This window comes from Dreissena polymorpha, chromosome 8 (genome assembly GCF_020536995.1).
Source record: "Dreissena polymorpha isolate Duluth1 chromosome 8, UMN_Dpol_1.0, whole genome shotgun sequence".
NCBI lineage: Eukaryota > Metazoa > Mollusca > Bivalvia > Myida > Dreissenidae > Dreissena > Dreissena polymorpha.
Window position 1 is genome coordinate 45,410,339 of NC_068362.1, and position 8,555 is coordinate 45,418,893.

At 35.6% G+C, this 8,555-nt stretch overlaps 1 long non-coding RNA gene across 2 annotated transcripts; it reads right to left on the reverse strand.

The window, feature by feature from the left end:
• Window positions 1-1,015: 1,015 nt before the first annotated feature.
• On the reverse strand, window positions 1,016-6,532 carry LOC127841617 (uncharacterized). Of its 2 annotated transcripts, none has more exons than XR_008031184.1 (5): window positions 6,371-6,532; window positions 5,536-5,597; window positions 3,803-3,864; window positions 2,968-3,029; window positions 1,016-1,297 (listed from the first exon to the last, which is right to left on the reverse strand). It is a non-coding gene; the product is annotated as an uncharacterized LOC127841617 (long non-coding RNA). The 2 variants fall into 2 exon arrangements; XR_008031185.1 differs by having other exon boundaries at window positions 6,251-6,523.
• Window positions 6,533-8,555: the final 2,023 nt, after the last annotated feature.

Here is an 8,555-nt window from a genome sequence, read left to right on the forward strand (position 1 = left end):
CCTTAAGATTAGAAGGCACATCACTAACGAGCTTCATCATACATTACTTGTATTTGCTATATCGATAAAGCATGCCGAAAAAACAAAACATGGATATTGTTTTTCAGAAGAAATATTGCATATGTCAAGCCGGTTGTATAGGTTCCTTCATAACCATACAGCTGAAAAAGTCTGTTTTTCATGTCTTTTAAGGATGTTAGCTACTGGACCCATTCGTATAGGCGGCTGTACATCTGAACGGTGTATTTAGACTTTAATCGTGTATTAAACGTCTGACAAACATGTATATCAGTTCTAGATTTGTTATGTGTAGTTATTAACAATAATAGTAAAAGTATAACAGCAAAAGACTTGAATTTTGACATTTCCTAAAAGAAACACTTCTGTCGTTTAAATACGAATCATCCACTACTGAATGGGAAGCACATCGGATATCGACGTCACCGGTCATTACTGTAACGACACAATCTCCACGCAGAGTTGTCGTTCCTTGCTATCACATACAACTCTGCGTAAGGCTCAGCACGCCATTTTGTCTACCAAATAGCTAAAACCGAACAAACGCATTCAATGTATATTTGAGTGGATATTTAAGATCGCACGCATTTAATTAAGAAATATGACTTTTAAATGTACGATAATTCGTGCAAAAACGTGCGAGTTTTAATGCAACTCTTTGGAACTATTTTATCGCCCATTTACGCAGATGGAATCATTCCATGCACTTCACAAATGTAAACAATTGAACATACTTTTTTATTGAGTGACGTTAGGAATTGCTTCGACGTGTGAATGTATGTTGGTTTCTTAACATAAAAAACATATCAATTTTATATAATAATTAATTAAGACTGATATAAGATATCATGGTATGAGATGGTTTTCTTTAATGCAGTTAATGCAATGTAACCGTCGTGCAAGATATTGTTTAGTATACTGTAACCTCAATGATGAACGCTTGGAATGATCATGACATGAATGAGACGCTTTCATAACAATAGTCCGTTCTGGTCACAACATACCAAAAGATTTCCTGCACAAATTCAATGTAAAAGCAATAACTTTAACAAAAAATAAAGTCAAACTTTTGCGCGTAGACACCCCCATAACCATACCTTTTCTTAAAGAGCATTCCAAGCCGCAATGATTTAAGCAATAAAAAACATAGGTCATCCAATATGTAAGAAAGAACTCAATGCGAATCAGCGGTCACTGTTTTATGGCCATCTTTTTACCGGCATCTCTCCAGTTGATGATGGTTTCCCGCCAACTGTCAAAGTCTTATGTAGTCTCCAACCTAAAAGCAAAACAGGGAATTTGTAGTATACAACAATGTTTTCCCTACCACATGAACACAGAAATATTCAAAAATAAAGTCATGGCAAGTGCCCGTACAGAGAATTGTGTTTTCAAATAAATGAAGATTTTGTTTTTAGAGGGTATAGCATTGAACACCAAAAGTATTTAGTGTATTGTAACCTATAAGAGAAATTTATTTTGACTGAAATGTGTTTTTCTTTCATATTATTATCTTCCCATCCATATTGCACCAATATATTAAGTTTGGCTGGATTAGCTGTCCATTTGGCCATTCTGTATCATATTTTCACACGCGGGTGTTTTCAGTCCGAAGAAGGCGATATTAGGCCTGTTAAAGCTTAACTGCCCCTTAAAGATTTAAAGCTGTTGTGTTCAATATCTGCAATAAAATACCAAAACAAACCAAATAGACATGCAAGTGGGGCTAATGTGTGGTGGGGAAAGAATGAATTTGTTAGATATTTTCACTCTAAGCAATTTTGATAATGTCTTATTTGTGTGTTTTTTTTTAATCATCCCAAAAATGCCAATTTCAAAGCAAAAACAATCCAATTTCATCCAAGACAATAAACTAATTACTCAAAATGAGAGATCAAAGATACTTTCAAGTGTAGAAATCAATATGCTCCCAATAACTTGTTATTTCACACCAATAAAAGTGTAAAATCTTGAAAGCGCCTTGTCGATCGGTGCCCATTTATTTACCAGCCGCCAATGAAATATTCTAGCATATTATGTCATGGGTGCCTTTTAACTGCAGCAGATGGTCAATATGCATTGCCAGCTCTCATTTAGAGGTTCAAGACAATACAAATTTTCATATTTTTGACACAAAATGAGTACTTTAGGCTATTTTTATGGTGGCAATCTGGTCCAAATGGGAGTTTGTAACCAAGCGAAAGAATACAATGCTCATTTGTGGGGGGGGGGGGGAGGAAAAGTTAAATTGAACAAAATACACATATGTAGGCAAGCATTATAAGCTTAGCAATGATGTTCCATGTAGTAACAGGGGTAGAAAGGCAGTTCAGATCAAGGCAGTGTCCTGAAAGGGGTTTCTAGTACTTCTTTTGGGGACACAGCTTCCTGCAGAATTCTCATCACAACAAATATCAATGATTCATGTCACCTTTCTATGCAAAGAAAAAGGAATATGGACAATACTGTCATTAAATCACTGAATGAGAGAAGCATGTACCAAATACAAATTAAAACATGTTGCTGAAAGTGCCAAATTTTGTCAAAAAAGTCCCTCTAAGGTAAATGATGAAGGGGACACTTGCTATAACAATCCTATGTTTAAGTAAGGCGCTACACCCTTTTTAGCCGAACCATGAATATAAGCATATTGTGAGAAAACAATACCAAAAACAAGCTAATTGTAGGGTTACAAGTAGCAAATCAACTCAGCTGTACTGCATACATGCTCAGGAACAAGGATAAACCTGTTAAGTGCCAACTTCAGCTGCCAACAAAGCACGAGCTTTACATGTCAGGACGCGGAACTATCAATACAAACTGCGAGGAGAATTACATGACGGCAAGGGTGTGAGTGACCACAAACCTGATTATGACAGTCTTTCACACCTAAAGCATCATACATATGCTTATTTGCTTGTGTACATGATAACAAAATGATATTATTACCTGTTTTGCCATCAACAACCCTTATCCAGTGGCCCTTGACTTAGTCGCAGACATTCCTCTACCTGAAAAAGTCAAAATACCCAATAGAAAAAGATAAAAAAATGAAACAAAAACATGCATTTATGTATTTTAAGTGTACTTTTATGAATTATATGAAGTGATAAAGCTTGCTAAATTCATGATTGTACTAAATATGAAGGCTGGCTCAGTTAAGCATCTGCTGCACTGTCAATACTGTAAAAATGCCCGCCATTCCATGTCGGTGAAATGGGGCTCTGTTTGAATGTTCATGCTTTTCGCAAAAGCTTTAGTTGCGTTACTCGATCACGGAGTCCCTGGCGTTGAATTCTAACTTCATGTAACACATTTACGCGACACGGTCAACCAATATGCGGTTGAATTTAAGTCGGAAAGCAATTTAGCCCTTATTCCACTATATAAGGGTGGGGGGTCAACTTGAAAAACAACTATTCCAGGTCAAATAATCTGAATTCATGCATTTAATGCACTTATTTTCTTCCCTTTTGCTAAGAAATGACCAAAATTCAGCTTTCCCAGTCATATTTTGCACTTGCAGATGATATTTCATTTTTATCATAAGTTAGTTTAGGTCACAACATACCAAAAGATTTCCTGCACAAATTCAATGTAAAAGCAATAACTTTAACAAAAAATAAAGTCAAACTTTTGCGCGTAGACACCCCCATAACCATACCTTTTCTTAAAGAGCATTCCAAGCCGCAATGATTTAAGCAATAAAAAACATAGGTCATCCAATATGTAAGAAAGAACTCAATGCGAATCAGCGGTCACTGTTTTATGGCCATCTTTTTACCGGCATCTCTCCAGTTGATGATGGTTTCCCGCCAACTGTCAAAGTCTTATGTAGTCTCCAACCTAAAAGCAAAACAGGGAATTTGTAGTATACAACAATGTTTTCCCTACCACATGAACACAGAAATATTCAAAAATAAAGTCATGGCAAGTGCCCGTACAGAGAATTGTGTTTTCAAATAAATGAAGATTTTGTTTTTAGAGGGTATAGCATTGAACACCAAAAGTATTTAGTGTATTGTAACCTATAAGAGAAATTTATTTTGACTGAAATGTGTTTTTCTTTCATATTATTATCTTCCCATCCATATTGCACCAATATATTAAGTTTGGCTGGATTAGCTGTCCATTTGGCCATTCTGTATCATATTTTCACACGCGGGTGTTTTCAGTCCGAAGAAGGCGATATTAGGCCTGTTAAAGCTTAACTGCCCCTTAAAGATTTAAAGCTGTTGTGTTCAATATCTGCAATAAAATACCAAAACAAACCAAATAGACATGCAAGTGGGGCTAATGTGTGGTGGGGAAAGAATGAATTTGTTAGATATTTTCACTCTAAGCAATTTTGATAATGTCTTATTTGTGTGTTTTTTTTTAATCATCCCAAAAATGCCAATTTCAAAGCAAAAACAATCCAATTTCATCCAAGACAATAAACTAATTACTCAAAATGAGAGATCAAAGATACTTTCAAGTGTAGAAATCAATATGCTCCCAATAACTTGTTATTTCACACCAATAAAAGTGTAAAATCTTGAAAGCGCCTTGTCGATCGGTGCCCATTTATTTACCAGCCGCCAATGAAATATTCTAGCATATTATGTCATGGGTGCCTTTTAACTGCAGCAGATGGTCAATATGCATTGCCAGCTCTCATTTAGAGGTTCAAGACAATACAAATTTTCATATTTTTGACACAAAATGAGTACTTTAGGCTATTTTTATGGTGGCAATCTGGTCCAAATGGGAGTTTGTAACCAAGCGAAAGAATACAATGCTCATTTGTGGGGGGGGGGGGGGAGGAAAAGTTAAATTGAACAAAATACACATATGTAGGCAAGCATTATAAGCTTAGCAATGATGTTCCATGTAGTAACAGGGGTAGAAAGGCAGTTCAGATCAAGGCAGTGTCCTGAAAGGGGTTTCTAGTACTTCTTTTGGGGACACAGCTTCCTGCAGAATTCTCATCACAACAAATATCAATGATTCATGTCACCTTTCTATGCAAAGAAAAAGGAATATGGACAATACTGTCATTAAATCACTGAATGAGAGAAGCATGTACCAAATACAAATTAAAACATGTTGCTGAAAGTGCCAAATTTTGTCAAAAAAGTCCCTCTAAGGTAAATGATGAAGGGGACACTTGCTATAACAATCCTATGTTTAAGTAAGGCGCTACACCCTTTTTAGCCGAACCATGAATATAAGCATATTGTGAGAAAACAATACCAAAAACAAGCTAATTGTAGGGTTACAAGTAGCAAATCAACTCAGCTGTACTGCATACATGCTCAGGAACAAGGATAAACCTGTTAAGTGCCAACTTCAGCTGCCAACAAAGCACGAGCTTTACATGTCAGGACGCGGAACTATCAATACAAACTGCGAGGAGAATTACATGACGGCAAGGGTGTGAGTGACCACAAACCTGATTATGACAGTCTTTCACACCTAAAGCATCATACATATGCTTATTTGCTTGTGTACATGATAACAAAATGATATTATTACCTGTTTTGCCATCAACAACCCTTATCCAGTGGCCCTTGACTTAGTCGCAGACATTCCTCTACCTGAAAAAGTCAAAATACCCAATAGAAAAAGATAAAAAAATGAAACAAAAACATGCATTTATGTATTTTAAGTGTACTTTTATGAATTATATGAAGTGATAAAGCTTGCTAAATTCATGATTGTACTAAATATGAAGGCTGGCTCAGTTAAGCATCTGCTGCACTGTCAATACTGTAAAAATGCCCGCCATTCCATGTCGGTGAAATGGGGCTCTGTTTGAATGTTCATGCTTTTCGCAAAAGCTTTAGTTGCGTTACTCGATCACGGAGTCCCTGGCGTTGAATTCTAACTTCATGTAACACATTTACGCGACACGGTCAACCAATATGCGGTTGAATTTAAGTCGGAAAGCAATTTAGCCCTTATTCCACTATATAAGGGTGGGGGGTCAACTTGAAAAACAACTATTCCAGGTCAAATAATCTGAATTCATGCATTTAATGCACTTATTTTCTTCCCTTTTGCTAAGAAATGACCAAAATTCAGCTTTCCCAGTCATATTTTGCACTTGCAGATGATATTTCATTTTTATCATAAGTTAGTTTAGGTCACAACATACCAAAAGATTTCCTGCACAAATTCAATGTAAAAGCAATAACTTTAACAAAAAATAAAGTCAAACTTTTGCGCGTAGACACCCCCATAACCATACCTTTTCTTAAAGAGCATTCCAAGCCGCAATGATTTAAGCAATAAAAAACATAGGTCATCCAATATGTAAGAAAGAACTCAATGCGAATCAGCGGTCACTGTTTTATGGCCATCTTTTTACCGGCATCTCTCCAGTTGATGATGGTTTCCCGCCAACTGTCAAAGTCTTATGTAGTCTCCAACCTAAAAGCAAAACAGGGAATTTGTAGTATACAACAATGTTTTCCCTACCACATGAACACAGAAATATTCAAAAATAAAGTCATGGCAAGTGCCCGTACAGAGAATTGTGTTTTCAAATAAATGAAGATTTTGTTTTTAGAGGGTATAGCATTGAACACCAAAAGTATTTAGTGTATTGTAACCTTCTGAGCCCAACACAGAGGTGAATGTAATGTGACCGTCGTGCAAGAGATTGGTAACGACAATGTTTGTACCTCCAGCGCGCGCTCAGAAATCGGAAAAACCCACAGCGCGCGAGTTCCGAATTAAATCTATTAAGGTAGCGCACCCCTAATGATTTCCCGCGATTTCTGCGAATGTTGAAGAGCCTAATATTAGGTGCCGTAGCCTAGTGGTTAAGGCGATAGACTAGACATCTTTTGGGATATTCCCGCGCAGGTTCGAAATCTGCCGACGACTGATACTTTTTTGCGACGCGTTTTATTTCTATTCTAACGTAATTTGATTTAATATGGCATATAAGCTATGTTTATTGTTAAATATGTTGCAATTTTTATGTACATTCTTCAATTTGTTTAATTAAAACAACCTTATGTTTAAATTGGGTGATTTACTGCTGAAAATACGAACCATGCATGTTGCATTTTTATTTAAAAAATTAAACGGTAAATCTGTCTATTTCTTGGTATTTTGCTGTATATAGTGTATCTATAAAAACTAAGTTCAAAATATTACTTAAATGATTCTATTTTGAATTTTATTACCCTTTGTTTGCCTGAAACCACTCACATTTCATGGCGCTCTTCCATAGATAACAAGTTATAAAAAAATAAATGTCTGTAAAAGAAAACTTTTTTCATCTTGTTTAAACTTTAAACACCTTTACTGCATCTGTACACACCAACTGCATGCCTATATTTGGAAATCTGGATGAATTATGGAACTTTCATATACCCCAGGGGTGCACTTAAACTGGACAAAAGCCGAGGGTAGAGGTAGTTTTGAAAAAAATCAGTATATTTTTGTAAAGCATGGAAAGACTACCTAAAAATGTGCATGTAGTTTAGTGAAATGATGTTGATTAAGAAAATAATAGATTAGATTAGATTTGGATAGGTGCCCATTACGGGTGCGCTACCTTAAACAAATATAACCCATCGATTATACATACAATCACCTTTACTACTTTTACTTCTATTTAACTTTGTAAAACCCAACAAGTGTTGGGTTTTATGTCTTAATATATTTACACACCACAATAAATATAATGATGCATGAACTCGAGTTCGATTAAGATTTCTTTTCTTGTATATTTCGTGTGGGTCATTTTTTTATTCTTCTAGTGTCGTTCTAAAAACCTTCAGGTTGTTCCTTTAGTACGTCAAAGAAATAAATTATTAATTATTTTGTGTATGTCGTTCGTGAATACTTTTCAGGTTGTGGTGAGTGTTTCCTTCGTACGTCAAATGCATAAATGATTACATAAACGTTTGATTTATTGCAAGTGTCTGTGGTCTCATCGGGAAATTCCAATACTATGACATATGCTGTCAAAAATTGTTATCTTCATATCAGTGAGGTGTTTGTCATCCAAAATTGACATGTTAAAGTTACTTTTCCCTGAGTTATTCAGCAGAAAACGGAAGGTCAGAATAATGTCCTTGATGATGCACAGTCAGAAATAAAACTGTGCATCCCCAGCTAATCACTTTTTATATTTAAACAAACTTCGGCTGTTATCAAATAGATAAAAATAAATTCAATTATGGGTTCTTCTTCATTCGGCCAGAGTTGTGGGGTATATTCTTTAACAAACAATGGGCGGAGCAAAAAGTTGTGAAAGTAGTTTCCGAAATTCCAATATTTTCAGCTCATGCTTAAATTGTGAGATCTAGAAGACCTGACAAACATAAAACATACCAGCATTATGTTATTTCTATGGAGGTTAAATATAACTCCAAGCCGTTATTTACAACCACAAAATCAACTGTAATAGAATCAAAGCGCAGAAGGAACTCAGTTGTTCACTCTTTAAAAAAAAAAGATGAAGCTTTGTTTTTAATAAATAGTGCAGTCACATTCAACTGTATGCAAATATATTGCAACTGTAAAGAGGGGAATCT